General features: G+C 46.4%; 1 long non-coding RNA gene across 1 annotated transcript; it reads left to right on the top strand.

Annotated features, from left to right (window-relative positions):
- The first annotated feature begins 13,501 nt into the window (after positions 1-13,501).
- Positions 13,502-14,702, top strand: Gm51586. Its single transcript, XR_003947589.1, has 3 exons — positions 13,502-13,577; positions 13,808-13,886; positions 14,478-14,702. It is a non-coding gene; the product is annotated as a predicted gene, 51586 (long non-coding RNA).
- The last annotated feature ends 4,812 nt before the right edge of the window (positions 14,703-19,514 follow it).

Here is a 19,514-nt window from a genome sequence, read left to right as displayed (position 1 = left end):
TTCTGGTGTGTCTGAAGACAGCTACAGTGTACTCACATACATAAAATAAATCTTTAGAAAAAAAAATTGTGATAAAGATGCTCCTCAGAGTTGATGGCTTCTGACAAGGGTGGGGGCTGGGGGGAGGATTCATTTTCTTTAAGGGCTGACCACTGGGAGTTTGGCCATACTCCAATAAGTTTATGGGCAACACAAATTGGACTTTGTGTATTTGGGCTGGGGGAGGAGGATGGGAGGGGGTGGACACAAGGTTGGGTGGACCTGGGAGGAATGGGAAGTGAGTGTGATCAGGGTGCATTGTAAGAAATTCCAAAATAATTAATAAAAACACCATGTTAGTAAAAAATAAATAAAGTTCACAGTTCAATCTGGAGATAGCTCTGTGGTAGTGCACTTTGATGGTAATGCACTTTGATGGTAATGCACTTAGGTTCACTCTCCGGTACCACAAATGATATTAGCGAGAATAATAATCATGGACAATTTAAATGTTTTAGCTTATTCACAAATTTATGCAACTATCACCACTAGCAATTTAAGACATACAGTGTTGGAAGCTAACCTGGGCTACAGGACCTCGCAGACACCACAGCCTATGGAAAACTCAGTAGTCCTATGGGGCGCGATCTGAAACATGACCACCAGATGGCAGCCTCTGCCTACAGATGCTACAAACCAAGCATGTAGCAAGTTTAAGGAAAGATAGAAGAATCCCTAAGTCCATCCCATAATCAGCCTCCAAACGGTGACACCATTGCACACGCTAGCAAGATTCTGCTGAAAGGACCCAGATATAGCTGTCTCCTGTGAGGCTATGCTGGGGCCTAGCAAACACAGAAGTGGATGCTCACAGTCAGCTATTGGATGGATCACAGGGCCCCCAATGGAGGAGCTAGAGAAAATACCCAAGGAGCTAAAGGGGTCTGCAACCCTATAGGTGGAACAACAATATGAACTAACCAGTACCCCCTGGAGCTCGTGTCTCTAGCTGCATATGTATCAGAAGATGGCCTAGTCGGTCATCACTGGAAAGAGAGGCCCATTGGACATGCAAATTTTATCTGCCTCAGTACAGGGGAACGCCAGGGCCAAGAAGTGGGAGTGGGTGGGTAGGGGAATGGGGGGGTATGGGGGACTTTTGGGATAGCATTGGAAATGTAAATGAAGAAAATACCTAATAAAAAATAAAATTTAAAAAAAAAAGAATCCCTAAGACCAACCTCCTGCGGATAGGAGTGGCATTTGGCGCTGAGAGTGGCTCCTAATGGAGCTAGCCCTCTTCACCTACTAAAACTGTACTCATTCCTATCCCCATTCACTTAGAAATCCTGTTAATCGTAATACTTCTTTAAGATTTATTTTTAATTATGTGGGTATGAGTGCAAGATGTCTATGGAGGCCAGAGAAAGGCATCAGGTTCCCTAGGGCTGGGGTTATAGAAGATTGCGACCAGACTAACGTGGATACTGAGAGCAGAATTCCTGTCCTCTTCAAGAGCAGCAAGCAGCAAGCTTCTCCAGCCCCTATAATACACAGGTATACAAGTATGGCTCTCCCTGTTTTGGTGCTGAGAATCCAACCCTGAGTTTTGTGCATTCTTAGCAGCTGCTCCAACGCTGAGCTACAACCTCAGTTCCGAGAGTCACTATCTCAAGCACATACACACACCACACCCAGGCCGCCCTCACTGAGAAAGGGCTAAGCACTGCCAAGTGCCAAGGCTCACACTGGCTCTGCCTCTGCATCCTTTCTCATAATCTAAACACAGGAGTAACCGGATGTGATGGCACACACCTGTAGTCCCACCCACACTGGGAGACTGAGGCAGGAAGTTCACAAGTTCAAAACCAGCCTGCACAGTGAGACCCTGCCTCAGAATAAAATGTGTGATTGGGCATAGAATTGTAGCAGAGCCTAGCCAACCACGTGTGAGGCCTCGGTTCAACCCCAGGCATCACAGAAAGGGAAAGCCATGGGGGAGGGGTGGGGGGTACTGTACATTAAGCAACACTTTCCTGTGTCAATCAGAGTGCCAAGGGGCAGGGTAGAACCCATGTGCCCTGTCTTAGTCAGGGTTTGTATTCCTGCACAAACATCATGACCAAGAAGCAAGTTGGGGAGGAAAGGGTTTATTCGGCTTACATTTCCATACTGCTGTTGATCACCAAAGAATGCAGGACTGGAACTCAAGCAGGTCAGAAAGCAGGAGCTGATGCAGAGGCCATGGAGGGATGTTCTTTACTGGCTTGCTCAGCCTGCTCTCTTATAGAACCCAAGACAACCAGCCCAGAGATGGTCCCACCCACAAGGGGCCTTGCCCCCTTGATCACTAATTGAGAAAATGCCTTACAGTTGGATCTCATGGAGGCATTTCCTCAACTGAAGCTCCTTTCTCTGTGATAACTCCAGCTGTGTCAAGTTGACACAAAACTAGCCAATACAACTGACCCCTTGTCAACTTGACACACAAACACATCACTAGTAAGCCTCAACCCTTACATTCTTATTCATCCCCAAGGTCTAAATAACTTTAAATGTCCCACAGTCTTTACATATTCTTAAAATTTCAATCTCTTTAAAATATCCATCTCTTTTAAAAATCCAAAGTCTTTTTAAATTAAAAGTCTCTTAACTGTGGGCATCACTAAAACAGTTTCTTCCTTCAAGAGGGAAAATATCAGGGCACAGTCACAATCAAAAGCAAAAATCAATCTCCAACCGTCCAATGTCTGGGATCCAACTCACGATCTTCTGGGCTCCTCCAAGGGCTTGGGTCACTTCTCCAGCCATGCCCTTTGTAGCACACGCGTCATCCTCTAGGCTCCAGATGCCTCTACTCCACTGCTGCTGCTGCTCTTGGTGGTCATCTCATGGTACTGGCATCTCCAAAACACTGCATGACCCCTTCAGTCCTGGGCCATCAATTGCAACTGAGGCTGCACTTTCACCAATGGCCTTCCATGGCCTCTCACAGTGCCAAGCCTCAGCTGCTCTGCTCAACTCCTTCATGCCTTCAAAACCAATACCACCTGGGTGACCCTTACATATTACCAAGTCCCGCTGCAGCAGGAGTGCAACCTTGGCTATCTCTGGAACACAGCCTCTTTGTGCTTTCAGAAAACACTTCCCAGAAGATGTCACCTCAATGATGCTGGTCTCTTCTTAATCACCGCTAATTTCTTAGCTCCAGCTAACCAGCATCAATAGTCCCAGTAATGCAAAGTTTTTGCTTTAGTAGTTCTGGTATCTTGTTAATCACAGCTGATTCTTCAGCCCCAGCTAACCAGAACTACAGAATCTTCACAATCAAAACAGCAATGGCCCTGAAAAGAGTCTTTAATTTTCCCTCTGAAATTTCACAAACCAGACCTCCATCTTCTACAGTGTTCTCAACATTATCTTCCAAGCTCCTGCACAACCTCCAACAGAGCTCTTAACAATGGATGGATCTTCAAGCCCAAAGTTCCAAAGTCCTTCCACAATCCTCCCCAAAACATGGTCAGGTTGTCACAGGAATACCCCACTATGCTGGTACCAATTTGTCTTAGTCAGGGTTTGTATTCCTGCACAAACATCATGACCAAGAAGCAAGTTGGGGAGGAAAGGGTTTATTCGGCTTACATTTCCATACTGCTGTTGATCACCAAAGAATGCAGGACTGGAACTCAAGCAGGTCAGAAAGCAGGAGCTGATGCAGAGGCCATGGAGGGATGTTCTTTACTGGCTTGCTCAGCCTGCTCTCTTATAGAACCCAAGACAACCAGCCCAGAGATGGTCCCACCCACAAGGGGCCTTGCCCCCTTGATCACTAATTGAGAAAATGCCTTACAGTTGGATCTCATGGAGGCATTTCCTCAACTGAAGCTCCTTTCTCTGTGATAACTCCAGCTGTGTCAAGTTGACACAAAACTAGCCAATACATGCCCAGAACCTGGAGGAAGCGTGGGTGAGTGTGGAGTTGATATGCACTTGGCCCTTCTCAGCCCCGGCACTTTAGTCCGGTCTCTTCAGGAACTGACCCTCAGTGTTCCTTCCTCATATCCCGTGGTCATTCTATGAGCTAGGGAAGCAGCTGAGCCCAAAGTTCACACTATCCTAAGCCCTGTCTCTAGTGACCCTGGCATATTCATATCCACATTCTCTCCCCGACCCGCCACAGGGTATCGTATTGGACAGGCTGGCCTTAAACTCACAATGGATCCAAAGATAATCCTGAGCTCCTAACCCTTCTGCTGCTACCTCCCAAGTGCTGAGATCACAGGTCATCTTAGCCTGTCTCCATATTTCTACAGGACTGGAAAAACGGGAATATCCAGTTCTCTGAAAAGAGCTTGGAGCCCCTTGTGACTTCTGTTAGACTGAAATGCTGGTCACTCTAAGCAGCCAGCATGATCCCCAGACTCGCTCTTTCTCTCTTTTTCTTCCTTTTCCTCTTCCTCCATCTCCACACCCCTCTCTCTTTTCCTTTTCTCCCTCCTCCCCTCCCTCCCTTTTTCTCTCTCTATAAAGAGTTAAAAACATACATGCTGTGGTTTCACATTTATGGTCTTTCTCCTTACCTGGCTCTTCCACACTTCTCTTCACAGCAGGTGATCCGAACTGAATCACATGGTAGGGGCTTCTCACCACCCCACAGATGGATTTAAAAGTCAGATATCTTCCTTTATTTGAAAACCATCATCCTGTGGGTTGAAGCTTTCTCTGCATGCTCTCACCATCATCCTGCGAGTGGCAGCATGCTCTGTCTCTTTCTGTCTCTGTCTCTATCTTTGTCTCTCTGTGTGTGATTCTCTCTCTCTCTCTCTCTTTCTCTCTCTCTTATATACACACACACACTCTTACTTTAAGCTATTCCTCTTAATTACATTCCTCTCCAAGTTTTATAGGAAAACCTCTCTCTCCCTTTAAAGCCCACCATGTTGCCCCTGACCCCTTTGTCAGCTCTCCCACCTTAAAGTTCAATCATGATTCCCACGGTCATCATGTCTTTTCTCCCAATAAAGCTCCTTCTAGAAGGGCCATTTTGTGTCAGCCCTTCTCTCCCGATCCAACCACCACCACTCTCTTACTTCTAACAGTTTCTTCCTCCTACAAAATAGGATGCGTGTGCTAGAAATCAGAGGAGAGCAGGAGGTTAGTTTGGAAAAACAGCTGCCAGGAAAACATCACTGAATAATATAATTCTGAATGAATTATAGCGGGAGAGAAAGCCTCGTGATCAGAGAAGGGTGGCAAGCAGACCTGGGAGTAAAATCGTCTTAAGAACATTAGGAGAGAAAAAAATCATCACATGAGAGGCATGTGAGAAGCTTAATTAGGAGAGAGAGCTTCAAGCAGGAAAATAGGAGAGAGGTCACTCACTGTGCAGTGTGATGGGGATCCTGAAGAAAAAGGTCTTCAGATCCCCTGAATAAAAGGGGGTCTTCAGCCGGGCGTGGTAGCGCACGTCTTTAATCCCAGCACTCAGGAGGCAGAGGCAGGCAGATTTCTGAGTTCAAGGCCAGCCTGGTCTACAAAAGTGAGTTCTAGGACAGCCAGGTCTATACAGAGAAACCCTGTCTCAAAAAAACCAAAACAAACAAAAAAAAAGGCGGGGGGTCTTCTACTTTTATGGTTTTAGAGGGTTACCAATAAGTTCCACACCATGTGACTTAGTCTGGCTTATCCTATGTAACAAGGAGTCATGTTGTGGGTAGGTCATAAATAAATCTCGGAGCTTGAATCAGGAGTCACCACTAGCAGCGTCTTAAACTCTTGGAGTGGGGAGAGTAGGGGGGTGGGAGGACATGACACTGATTTCTGACAATGAGAAGAGCGGCTAGACAGTCTATGAGCAGCCACAGTTGCTTTAAACAAAGGCTTTTGCCAAATGTTAAATAGACCATTTTCACCAGATAGCTATAAGTCTATTTAAAAGGAAATGGAAGATGGAATGAAGCCCCAGGTACTGTGGCTTACAGGTGTGAAAACTGTTTCTCCCCAAGACAGTCAGCCTGACAAGGGCCCAAATTCTTCCTGAACCGCTCTCTGAGCCCCGCCCCTTTCCCTTTCCCACTAGCTCACCACGTAAGGATTGTGCAGTTGATATTAAAGGAACAACATCTCCACATCCACTGTCTTAGTCAGGGTTTCTATTCCTGCACAAACATCATGACCAAGAAGCAAGTTGAGGAGGAAAGGGTTTATTCAGCTTACACTTCCATACTGCTGTTCATCACCAAGGAAGTCAGGACTGGAACTCAAGCAGGTCAGGAAGCAGGAGCTGATGCAGAGGTCATGGAGGGATGTTACTTACTGGCTTGCTTCCCCTGGCTTGCTCAGCCTGCTCTCTTATAGAACCCAAGACTACCAGCCCAGGGATGGTCCCACCCACAAGGGGCCTTTCTCCCTTGATCACTAATTGAGAAAATGCCTTACAGTTGTATCTCATGGAGGCATTTCCTCAACTGAAGCTCCTTTCTCTGTGATAACTCCAGCGGTGTCAAGTTGACACAAAAGTAGCCAGTACATCCACCCCACAAAAGCTAAGGCCCTCACTAAGCCAATAGCTGCAGGGGCAGTTCTATGGGGACTGCAGGCGAAAAGCAGCTACCCCCAACCCACCCCAGACACTGTGATACAAAGAATCCACAGACCCTGCATCTCAAAGCCGCTTATGTAAGGAAAACAGCCAACTTCCCCCATTCTGACCCTAAGGAAACCCACTCCCTTCTCTATCCTCAGCTACAACAACGCCAGCTTAAGGCCTGTAACCCGTGCTCCAGCTCTGGCCATCCTGTTGCTTAGTCCTGCACCCTGATGGCACTGTGTACGGGCTGATCTTGACACACCACACCCCAGGTTAAATACAGCTCTAGCTGTCAAGGTCGTGTAAACTCTCGTTCTTTATTTCTTCCTACCATGTTAATTCTTACAGACTTCCCACCAGTGGGCAATGGGGATGAGACCTTGTCACCGCCACATGCATTCCTTAGTTTACCAACACTCAGACTCAGGACTGGAGAGATGGCTCTGTGGTTAAAAGCACTGGCTGCTCTCACAGGTATCCTAATTGTGGTTCCCAGAACTCACAAGACAGCTCACAACCAGATCCAAGGGATCTGATACCCTACTCTGGGTCCTGCAGGCGCTGAGAGCATGGTACACAAACATCCATTCATGCAGGCAAAAAAACCTCATACACAGAAAATAAAATAAGAGCAAAGGAAACTCTGACCTAGCTTTCGGGTTTTGTTTTTGTTGTTGTTGTTGTTTTAATAAGCATGACCATCGTACCAACAAATCAGCATGCACTCATACTACATTAATCAAAGAATAAAGTTCTGGGCTAGACAGATGGCTCAGCGGTTAAGAGCACTGACGGCTCTTCCGAAGTACCTGAGTTCAAATCCCAGCAACCACGTGATGGCTTACAAGATCTGACGGAACGAGAGACCTGTACTTACATTTAATTAATAAGTTATTTTAAAATGTGTGTGTTCTCAGTTTGAAGGAACGATGAGGAAAGGTAAAACTTCCTTGGCTCAGAGGGCCCCTCCCCCTTGCGTGCCCGGAGTGAATAATCATCAACTGACCGTTCTGCTCCAGGCGAGACCTCCGAGGCCTCGGAGCCACCTGGGAGCTGTGCAGAAAGCCCCAGGGTTGCCGTTCTCAATGGGTGCCTCCCTCATCTATGTCAGCTCTGCGGCTGCCCCAGTCAGTCCTGCCCCTGTAACCAGCCTCTCGACCATGTTCCTATGGAAACCCCAAGAAAAACTCACCGAGTCACCAGGTTTGGGTCCTTCTGGAAAGAACTGGGAGAGGGCTACCCCTTTCCAGGAAAAAGCTCTCATACAGCAAGCTCTAATGGAGACTTCTTTTTTGACTTAGTAGTGCCTCTGGCTATAGGGCCATTATAATTAGCAAATTAATATATGCTTAAGTTTCACTAATGAAAGGTTAAAGTTCAAACAGGGTCTCATGAGTAGCTGGAATTACAGACGAGTACCACCATGCTTGACCGATGGTGACTTTTTGAAGGGCCCGGGGGTGGGGGGGGGGGGGGCTAGGGTCTTACTATATGTAGTGGTAGCTGGCTCGGGTGCTTTGTAGATGGGGCTAGCCTCAATCTTCTTCTACCTCTAGAATGTCAGGATTAAAGGCAGGCATCACCATCCCCAGCTTTGCTATGATATTTAAGATGGGTTGTTTTCTCAATGAAAGGGGAAAGGTGAGATGGTCAGGGGCCCAAGCCAAACAAACTCAGGGCTCTCAGCTATTTCCTACGCCGTAAGCTGAAGAAGACATGAGTTCCGGGCAACACGGGACCTGGTCCCCAGTACACAGAATAGTTTTCTCCATCTTAGTCATCTAATGTAAGCCAATGAATAGAAGATTCACAGAAACAAATTAGTCCAGCTGTAAGGACGAGCACCATCACACCTAGTTCTGTCTCACAATGCAATTTCTGGTGAGGATATAGTTAAGATTTAAAAAAAAAAAAAAAAAGAGTTTTCGAGACAGGGTTTCTCTATATAACCCTGGCTATCTTGGAACTTGCTCTGTAGACCAGGCTGACCTCAAGCTCAGAGAGATCCACCTGCCTCTGCCTCCTGAGTGCTGGAATTAAAGGCGTGGTCCATCACCACCCAGCGATATGGCTGAGATTTTAATGAGATGCATAAGAAACAAAATATTTGCGTAGGTATGATGCACTCTACCAGATTCTGAATGTACGGTGAGATCGTTGGCATGGGCTCTGTCTCCGTCTCCACAGACCTTCATAGAGAAAACAGACCGGAAACACAGGAAGTTGCGTAATACAGTATAAAATGCCCTAGCCTTACAAAAGTGGACTGATCCATGTTCTGTTGCTATGACAGAATATCTGAGGGGAACAACTTTCAGCAGAAGCATTCATTTAGTTTGGCTCATGGTTTATGGGTTTCAGGGCATGGTCACTTGACTCCCCTGTAGCAGCAGCAGCAAAGACAGAGGGTAGCCTCGTGCCACTGCATGTGGGGTGGCCTTAAGAATTCACTTAGTATTCACTTAGCATTTCAGTAATGGTTGCAGATGTTTGTGAGCCACCATGTGGTTGCTGGGGATTGAATGCAGGACCTCTGACAGAGCAGTCAGTGCTCTTAACCACTGAGCCATCTCTCCAGCCCATACACACACACATACACACACACACACACACACACACACACACACACACACACAGAGTTTAAAAAGCAAAGAATCAAGGCTGAGCATGGTGGCACATGCCTTTAATCCCAGCACTTGGGAGGCAGAGGCAGTGGATTTCTGAGTTCAAGGCCAGCCTGGTCTACAGAGTGAGTTTCAGGACAACCATGGCTACACAGAGAAACCCTGTCTCGAAAAACCAAAAAGAAAACAAAAACAAAAACAAAAACAAAAACAAAAACAAAAAAAAGCAAAGAATCCAGCAGAGTCCTACAGGTCTGAGGTCAATTGTGCTGCCATGCAGATTCATCTCTCGTTTTTTTTTCTAACAGACTTATTACCAAATCTATAATAGAAAGTACCTTTGTTCCCACCACCCATTCGTTAGTTGATTTCCTTCCTCAATATTCCCACATGCCCACTCATATGTTAAGCTTCCATTTCTGTTCTATTGTTTGGAGATAAGTCTCATCTCTGCCCAGTTTGTGCCTTCTCAACAGAAGGCATGCCTGAATAGCAAACCACCTTGGTAACCAAAGACCGTGAGTTTTGCATGAGAGACTTGGAGATGTCCTTCTATAAAAATAAACTCTCTCCTTTCCAACGCCTTGGAGAATATTGGTTAATATTTCAGGGTAATGAGTAATCGCTCCAGGGTATGAGAAGAGATGTGCACTTTCATAATTTGACATACAAATATGATCACTTTTAAGCCATAATCTTTTACTCTTTATTTCTATAGGCTCATGGCCACCTCATAGTGCAAAACACGCTCAGCCCAACTTCAAAAGACTTACAGTCTTTAATAGTTCCCACAGTGTTCCTATGTACAGATGCAGGGTCTCTTCTGAGACTTGGCCAACTTCTCAAGTGGGTCCCTGGACAAGCAAAAACAAGTTACCTATTTCCAGCACACAATTAGCAGTACTAGAGATGGCCATTTGGCTGCCAAGGCTGTTTGCTGTCCAGGTGGGGATGAATGGAAACAGAGTGAGGAAACACAGGGCCGAAGCAAGACCAAAACCATGCAGGCAAAATCATGCATGGGGCATCCCACTGCATAGCATACCCAGGTACAATCAGCTAACCCATACACTATCCTGACTGCTGTCTACCTGTGATTCGTCCATCTCTGTTGTCACTCCAGGGATCCTGCGGCTTCCCATACTATGTGGATACAAAGTTGAAACACGATTACTGGTAAGCTTCCGAGCAATTGCATCTTGGCCCACTGACGTTTTAGGAAGTGGGTAATAAGAGCCTTAGCATCCTCACCAAAACCATGTGAAATATGCACAGGGAGCTTGGAGCCATCGTCTCTCCCTCGCCGTGCCCAGGCAGCTCGGTAATCTATCCGAGACGTAGCAGGGGCAAGGAAGGGATTTAGCACTTGGGTTTCAGTCAAGAAAGCTGAGCTTGAATCAGACGTGTGACCTAAAGCACAGGAGACTGCATTCAGGGACTCTGTAATCTCATCTGTGACATCAGACATTGGAAGAGCTTTGTTAGGAAAAAAAAAAAAAGTTTATGCCTTTAATCCCAGCACTCGGGAGACAGAGGCAAGCTGATTTGGAAAAGCCAAGAAAGAAAGAAAGGAAGGAAGGAAGGAAGGAAGGAAGGGAGGGAGGGAGGGAGGGAGGGAGGGAGGGAGGGAGGGAGGAAGAGACAGAGACAGAGACAGAGACAGTCCATTCTAACATGAGACCCATGAGATTATTCTTGGAGCACCAGGTCTGAGTTCCAAGACACTTTATACCTTAAAGCTCACTGCAGAAAGGGATAATGCAGAAACGGGGAGATAAATCAGTTGGTAAAGTCCTTCTCACACAATCGTGAGGACCCAATTTCAGTCCCCAGAACTGACATTAAAAAGACCAGCATAGGACCATATTTGGGTCCACAGCTCTGGAGGAATCCTCCTACCACACCAGAGGCCATGCTAGCACCTCATGAAACAGTCTTCAAAAGTGACCACATATTCAGTCACAGAGCAAGTCTCAACAGATACAAGAACATTGAAATAGCCCTTGGTGGTTTAAATATGCTCGGCCCATAGGGAGTGGCACTGTTAGGAGGTGTGGCCTTGTTGGAGGAAGTGTGTCACTGTAGGGCCTTTAGAGGTCTACTATGTTCAGGCTCTGCTCAATGCAGAACAGAGCCTCTCCTAGCTCCCTGAGGAGCCAGTCTTCTCCTGGTTGCCTTTGGATCAAGATGTAGAACTCTGAGGGCCATGTCTGCCTGCATTCTGCCATGGTTCCTGCCATGATGATAATGGACTAAACCTCTGAACTGTAAGCCAGCCTCAGTGAAATGCTGTCCTTTATAAGAGTTGCCTTGGTCATGTTGTCTATTCACAGCAATGGAAACCCTAACTAAAACAAACCCCCTGCATCCCATCAGACTGCCACAGATTAAAGCTGGATTTCAGCAGCAACGAAAACAACAGAAATCCTACAAACTCAGGAAAACTGAACAAATCAATATTGAGTGATTACCAGGGCAAGACAGAACTAACTAAGAAAATTAAGGACGTCCTAGAATTGACTGAGGATGATTACACAGCATACCCAAACTTAGGGGACACAATGAAAGCAGTGCTAGCAGGGAAGTTCTTAGCACTAAGTGCCTTCATCAGGAAACTAGAGAGATCTCACACAGGCAACTCAACAGCACACCTGAAAGCTCTAGAACAAGAAGAAGCAAACACACCCAAGAGGAACAGACAGCAGGAAATAGTTCAAACTGAGGGCTGAAATCAGTAAAATAGAAACAGAACAATACCCCAAAAAAAGCAATTAAATAAAGAGTTGGTTCTTTGAGAAAATCAGTAAGATAGATAAACTCTTATTCAAACTAACTAAAATACAGAGAGGGAACCTAAGTGCCCATCCTTACTTACTGGGCGAAGGTCACCTGACATGACCTTGAGGAATTAAGTCAGGCCGCTTGAAGGGCCACATCACAACTGAGGCTGTGTCAATTTTATATAAAGAGCAATCTGCCTTTTTTGAACTCACAAAAGATCTGCCTGCCTCTGCCTTCCAAGTGCTGGGGTTATGTCATTCCAGCCCCTGTTTCCCAACCCTTAATAGCAGGACCGCCCACTGTCACAGCTGGTGGATCCTGAGAAGGGGAGGGAGGTGGGAATGGTCATAGGGATGGAGTCCTGAGGCAGCGAGTGAGCATGACGAGACAGGCTTCAGCAGGACAGTTCACTTAATTGAGAGAATAGAAGCTGTATAAACCTTTGGGGAGTGGGTAGGGGTGGACATCATTGGCCAGGGCCAGGGTGCTAAGGATGCCTCATGAGCACAGGGAGAAATTTGAGATATTTCTGGACATAACCTTATAAAGAGAAGGAGTCCATCTGGTTGCGAGGCTACGTGACCTTCTCTGAGGGGAAAAGGTGAGGGTGAAGGACTCTGTGGGCTGGGATATGCAGGCCTGGGGCAGGGTGGGGAGGAGCGACCCCATTCCTGCTTATCTCAGGATCTCTGGGTTTAGACATACCTCAACCCGAACTCTTGCTCCAGGCCATGGCTTCCATAGCTTCTTGGTCTCATAGGGTTAAAGACATACACCACCATACCTGGCCAAGATTAATCAGGCTTTTTATAACCTTTATAAGAAACAGAATATAATGGCAATTTCCAGGATAGGATGACATTAGCAAGTTATACAGGGTACACAAGATTAATGTCTAAGACCAATTGTCCTGTGAAGCTTTCATGCTTCCTTGACTTCCATGGGGACAAACAGAGAAACACAAAGTGTCTTGAACACTTTACTGCCTGAGGGAGTGCACTAGAAGGCACATTGTGCCCCTGGAGCCAAGGACTCTAACCTGAAAAACCTCTGATGTGCGACTCTCAAGGCATCAAGGCCAAGCCAACTTCATGGTTGGCCATAACCACTCTAAGCAGGAGGTCTTTTCTTTCTAAGCTCATTTTAGTTCTTAGAGTCAAGTCAGAAAGAGTCTCTTTCAGGTGTTGGCAGAGGAAAGGCAGGGAGGAAGCAAGGTCTTGTGAGATGAAGGGTAGGGTGATTCTGTCCCAAGCATGTGTGCAGAGGCCACCTGGTTGTAATATCCTGCCTGGCTGGGCTGCCTGGGGGGCTCCCATGGAGAAAGCCACCTGGCCGAAAAGCTCACCCTAGCCCCAGAGATATCATCTCGGTCCTGATTCCAGCTGACCTGCTGGAGGCATTTGTCTCTGCAGAAAGCTTCCCATTGTAGGAAAAGCAGTGGGCTAGGGGGGAATGGCCGACCTCTCACCGAGATCCTGAGGGGTGTTTAAAGAATTGGCTTTGGAGGAGGGATTTAGTCTAAGGAGCAGTCTTCCGTGACTGCCTGCCTGAACTCTGTTAAGGCTACAGCCTGATAAGGATACCAATTTAGAGGCTTAGCCCAGGTAAAGTAGACATTAACCAGAAATGCCTGGATCTCCGAGCCCACAGCAGAGTCCCAGAGGTCGCAGACCTTCTAGGGAGTGGAAGGAGGGGCGGAGGGAGGACTGTCCCTTGGTGCAACACAGGAAGACAAAGGAAAGGGAGGGCACAGAGTGCAGTGGGTGTGGCCAGAATGTGCAACTGAGAGAGGAAGCTATTGTTTTGTGAAATCTCCTCTCTGGCCTTTTTCTAGGGCTATGAGGTCTGCAACCAGACGGTCTTCAGAACATCTATCATCATCGGTCATCTGATGTGGCGTTGGGGGGAGTAAGGTATCCTTAGTGCACGCTGAGGGACCCACACATTAGTGGACAACAGATAAAGGGAGCAGAAAACAGAGGGAGCTTTCCTCCCCCGCCTCCCTCCAGTGGAAGCCTCTACTAAAACTAGTACTAAAATGAGCTTAGAAAGAAAAAAGGCCTCCTTCTTTAAAAATGTCATTTGGGCGGGTATGGCTTCCGAATGCAGGCTCACCTGCCAAGACCTCAAAGATGAGCACTGTGATAGATGGACTGTAGCCACTCAGGATATTGGGACAGCATCCCATTAGGCCCAGGCCTTTGCAGCAGCAATAGAAACAGAAGGGGCTTGCTTTCAATGTGGTGAAAGGGCCACTGGAAAGGTGAGTGCCGTAAATGCCACCCCACACTCAAGATGCTGTAAGGGCTTCTACTGGAGGGAAGAGGTCTTGTCCTGTGATGGTTCCAATAGGTTTGGCCCCCATAGTGTTTGAATGCTTGGCCCGCAGGGTGTGACACTATTAGGAGGTGTGTTCTTGCTGAAGTAGGTGTGGCCTTGTTGAAGGGGTGTGTCGCTGTGGGGTCAGGCTTTGAGTTCTCACATCTATGCTCACGTCTGGCCAGACTCAAGTCTTTCCTGGTTGCCTTTGAAGATGGAGAATTCTCGGCTCCTTCTCCAGCACCATGTCTGCCTGCATCCTGCCATGATGATAATGGACTGAAGCTCTAAACATGTAAGCCAGCCCCAATGAAATGTTGTCCATTATAAGAGTTACCTCGGTTACAGTGTCTCTTCACAATAATGAAACCCAAACTAAGACATGGCAGCTAGTGAGATAAGAGACCCAAGCCCAGGTATCAGGCTTGTAGTGGCCTTCTGCTACTCTTCCAGGGGGCTGCCCCAAAGACTTCTTTACAAAAGGATGCGGTCTCCCTTTGGGTCAGTTACGTGTATAACACTCATAGTCCCCCAATATGAGATTCCTTTTGATGAGATGAAGAGTTTCCCATGATAGAGAAAATTTGGAAATGCCAAAGTCAGAGGTGAACATTCCCAGGTCTTGAGGCACCACAAGGGATCCCCCCCCCCAAAAAAATCATATGGAAAATCAAAAAACCCAGGATAGCTAAAACAATCTTAAACAATAAAAACATTTAAAAGTATCACCATCCTGATTTCAAGCTGTACTACAGAGTGATAGTAATAAAACCCTCATTGTATTGTCATAAAAAGGCAGGTGGGTCAATGGAATCAAATCAAAGACCCAGATGTAAATCCGCATACCTATTGGTAAAGAAGCCAGAAATATACAATGTAAAAAAAGAAAGCAGCCGGGCGTGGTGGCGCACGCCTTTAATCCCAGCACTCAGGAGGCAGAGGCAGGCGGATTTCTGAGTTCGAGGCCAGCCTGGTCTACAAAGTGAGTGCCAGGACAGCCAGGGCTACACAGAGAAACCCTGTCTCGAAAAACCAAAAAAAAAAAAAAAAAAAGAAAGCATCTTCAACAAACGGTGGTAGTCCAACTGGATGTCAGTATGTAGAAGAATGTATATAATTCATATCTATCACCCTGCACGAAACTCAAGTCCAAGTGGATCAAAGAGCCCAACATAAAACCAGAAACATTGAATCTGATAGAAGAGAAAGTGGCCAATAGCCTTAAATGCATTGGCACAGAGACAACTTTCTGAACCAATAGCACAGGCACTAAGATCAACAATTACTAAATGGGAAATCACTCATGAAACTGAAAAGCTTCTGTAAGGTAAAGGACACCACCAATAGGACAGAATGGCAGCCCTGAGAATGGGAAAAGTTCTTCATCAGCTCCGTACCTGACAGAGGGCTAATATCCAAAACACATAAAGAACTCAAGAAACTAGATATCAACAAACTAAATAATCCAAATTTAAAAATGGATTATTTTTAAATCTCGAACTCAGAACTCCACCTGCCTCTGCCTCCCAAGTGCTGGGATTAAAGGCGTGCGCTACCACGCCCAGCTAACAAGTGAATCTCTGATGGCCAAGCGACACTTAAAGAAATGTTCAATATCCCTAGTCAGATGTCTCAGAATGGCTAAGATCAAAAACCACAAGCGGCAGCTCAGGCTGGAAAGGATGTGGAGCATAGGGAACATTCTGCCACTGCTGGTGGAAGTGGAAACTTGTACAACCACTTTGGAAATCAGTATGGCAGTTTCTCAGAAAACTGTGACTAGATCTACTTCAAGACCCAGCCATACTCCTCCTGGGCATAGACCAATGGACACACCATCCTGCCACAAGAACTTGCTCAACTATGTTTAAATCAGCGTTACTCATAATAATTTGGCACTAGAAACAACCTAGATGTCTTTCACCCAAAGTATGGATAAAGAAAATGGAATACATTTACACAATGAAGTAGTATTTGGCTGTTTAAAAAAATAACAGCTGCCGGCAGTGGTGGCTCATCCCTTTAACACTAGCACTCAGAAGGAAAAGGCAGGTGGATCTCTGAGTTTGAGACCAGCCTGGTCTACAGAGCAAGCTCCAGGAAGGCCAAGGCTACACAGAGAAAGAAACCTTGTCTCAAAAAAACAAATACAAAAACAAGAAAGACATCATGAAGTTTTCTGGCAAATGAATAAAACTAGAAAAACATCATCCTGAGTGAGGTAACCCAAACCCAGAAAGACAAACATGGTATGTGCTCACTTATAAGTGGATATTGGCTGTAGATTAAAGGATAATCATGATATAATACACTGACCTGGAAAGGCTAGGTAACAAGGATGGCTTAGGGGAGAATACAAGGATTTCACTGTGAAGGGGAAATAGATTTCCTGAGTAGACTAGGCAGGTAGGGATGGGAACAGGAGGGATTGGGTTGTGGGGTGTAGGGAGAGAATGCTGGGGGAGACTACTGGAATTGGGAGGCACTTCCAGATTGAAGCAGAAAATTTGGAGTGCAATGGAAACTCCATGGAACCCATGAGGGTGACACTAGTGAAGATCCTTAGTAATGGGGACATGGAGCCTTAACTGGCCATCCTCTGTAAGCAAGCAAAGCCTCAAGAGGAGGAACTGGGGCACCAACCCAGCCACAAAACATCTGGCCTATAGCTTGTCATGTGCTGGGACTGGAGCCTACCATAACCGTCATCAGAGAGAGCAGAGATGCTTCATCCAGCAACTGGTGAAGCCAGATTCAGAACCCCACAAACAAATACTAAACAAAGCTCAGGGAATTCTATGGTGGCGGCGGTGGTGGTGGTGGTCATGGTAGTGGTGGTCAAGGAGGAGGAGGAGGAGGAAGGGTTGGAGGAACCAGAGGGGTCAGGGATACCTGGAGAACAAAGCCCACAGAATCAACTGAACAGGACTCAAGTGGCCTCACAGAGATTAGGGAGCCTATAGATCCCCTGCATATATGTATGGTTGTGTAGCTTGGTATCTTGCAGGATTTCTGACAATGGGAATAGAGACTGTCTCTGAATCTTTTGCCTGCCTTTAGGACCCTTTTGCTGCTATGAGGTTGCTTTATCCAGCCTTGATGTGAAAATATGTGCCTAATCTTATGGCAGCTTATTATGCCATATTTGGTTGGTGTTCCTGGGAGGCCTAATCTATTCTGAGGAGAGGTGGAGTGGGGGATCTGGGGAAAGGGTGGGAGGGGAAACTGCAGTCCTGATGTAATAAATGAGAAAGGGATAACTAGAAGGGGGAAAGCACAGGCTTGGTGGTATGAGCCTGTAATCCCAGGGCTGGGGTAGATCCCTAGGCAGTAAACCTAGCCTATTTGATGAACTCCAGGCCAGTGTGAGACCCTGTCTCAATACACGAGGTGAGCAGCTGTAGGGCAAGTGGACTGTGCCACCCAATGGGCATAAGGACTGGTAAGGTCAAGTGAGCTCAAACACAGGGAATCTCAGAGATTTGGGAAGAGCAAGAGCAGAACTGTTCCCTACCTGTCTCTGTACCTGCTCTGGAACACATAACCACGACACGCAACGGAGAGGCCCAGGGGTCGTCAGTCCCATAATGTAGCAAGCTATTTCATAGAGGATCGTCTGAGAGTGGTTGTCTTTACTAAGCTGTAACATTTGGGGAAGAGCTCGCTCCCGAAGCAATCATCGATTGGATCTTGGACCCGCTGGCCAGACTCCTACTGCCTGAAGAGGCTTCGGCCATGGCTGCTGCCCCCACCGCAGCTGTCGAGGGGTCCTGAACCCCGGCTTCCTACCTGTACAAGCCTCCCAAACCTCTATATTTCTTTTTTTTAAGATTTATTAATTATTTATAAGTACATTGTCTTCAGACACACCAGAAGGAGGCATCGGATCTCATTACAGATGGTTGTGAGCCACCATGTGGTTGCTGGGAATTGAACTCAGTCAGGACTTCTGGAAGAGCAGTCAGTGCTCTCAACCACTGAGCCATCTCTACAGCCCTCTTTATTTCTTTTTAAGAGCTGGAATACTCCCAATATTCCCAGCCAGACTGGAGTCCTTTGGACCGATTTGTCCCAAGCTGTTTCACTCTCCTTGGTGTAGCATCCAGAGACATCTGATGCCCCAGAGGGAAGTGGGCCGACTGGAGACCACAGGAAGCTCCCAAGGAATGGCACTGGAGGCAGTCTATTTCTGGCTTCTACATGTGTGTTTATACATGTGCTCACGTGTGTGTGTGTGTGTGTGTGTGTGTGTGTGTGTGTGTGTGTGTGTGTGTGTACGCGCGCTCGCATGCTTATGTGTGCCTGTGCACATACACTCAAACACACCCACATACTAAATAATGAAGCTAGTAAAAATTCTGACAGTGGAAAAGACACCTGTTTCATTTGAATTGAGTCTTAAGTTTCCAAAGCCCCTTTGTCTATGGGATCCTTTTTACATTGTGACAGCAAATTATCCCACGAGTCATACTGTAAGAAATGCTGGACTATGTTATCTAACACTTTTCCCCCTCTTAATAGCCACACATATTAATTTTCTTCTATAGTGTGAGGCTCAGGAATGAATAGGGATGGTCTTTTAGTGGACATGAACCACAATTTACACTTGTAAATCACAAGATGTAGGCAACTAAGCCAGCGGTTCTCAACCTGTGGGTCTCGATGATCAGAAAGCATATACTTCTGACGGCCCTAGGGATCTCCCAACCATAAATTTATTTTCATTGCTACTTCATAGCTGGAATTTTGCTACCGAGCAGGAAATAATGTAGTTTTGATGGTTGTAACCCACAGGTTGAGAACCACTTAAACTCAAGTGATACTAGTAAATTATGTACTTGTTATTGAGAGGTCAAAGAGGACAATGATAGAAAAGCTCTTAAAACAGTTTCCATAATATTTATTTCTGTGGCCACCAGCCTCCTTTGTTTTGGAAGCCTTTCCTTTGGTAATCACATTCCATTCTTTCCATCTACATAGAAAGCCAAACTTAAAACAGAATTGTGCTTTTTTTGTTGTTGGAATTTGGGGGAGGGGTGGGGTGGTTGGTTTTGATGTTTGGTTTGGCTTGGTTTTGGGAGTTTTTGTTTGTTTGTTTTTTGAGACAGGGTTTCTCTGTGCAGATCTGGCTGTCATGGAACTCTCATTCTGTAGATCAGGCTGACCTTGAACTAAGAGATCCACCTGCCTCTGCCTCCCAAGTGCTGGGGTTAAGGGCCTGT

The sequence above is a fragment of the Mus musculus genome, chromosome 8 (assembly GCF_000001635.26).
Source record: "Mus musculus strain C57BL/6J chromosome 8, GRCm38.p6 C57BL/6J".
Taxonomy (NCBI): Eukaryota; Metazoa; Chordata; class Mammalia; order Rodentia; family Muridae; genus Mus; species Mus musculus.
This window is presented reverse-complemented; position numbering and strand designations above follow the sequence as displayed.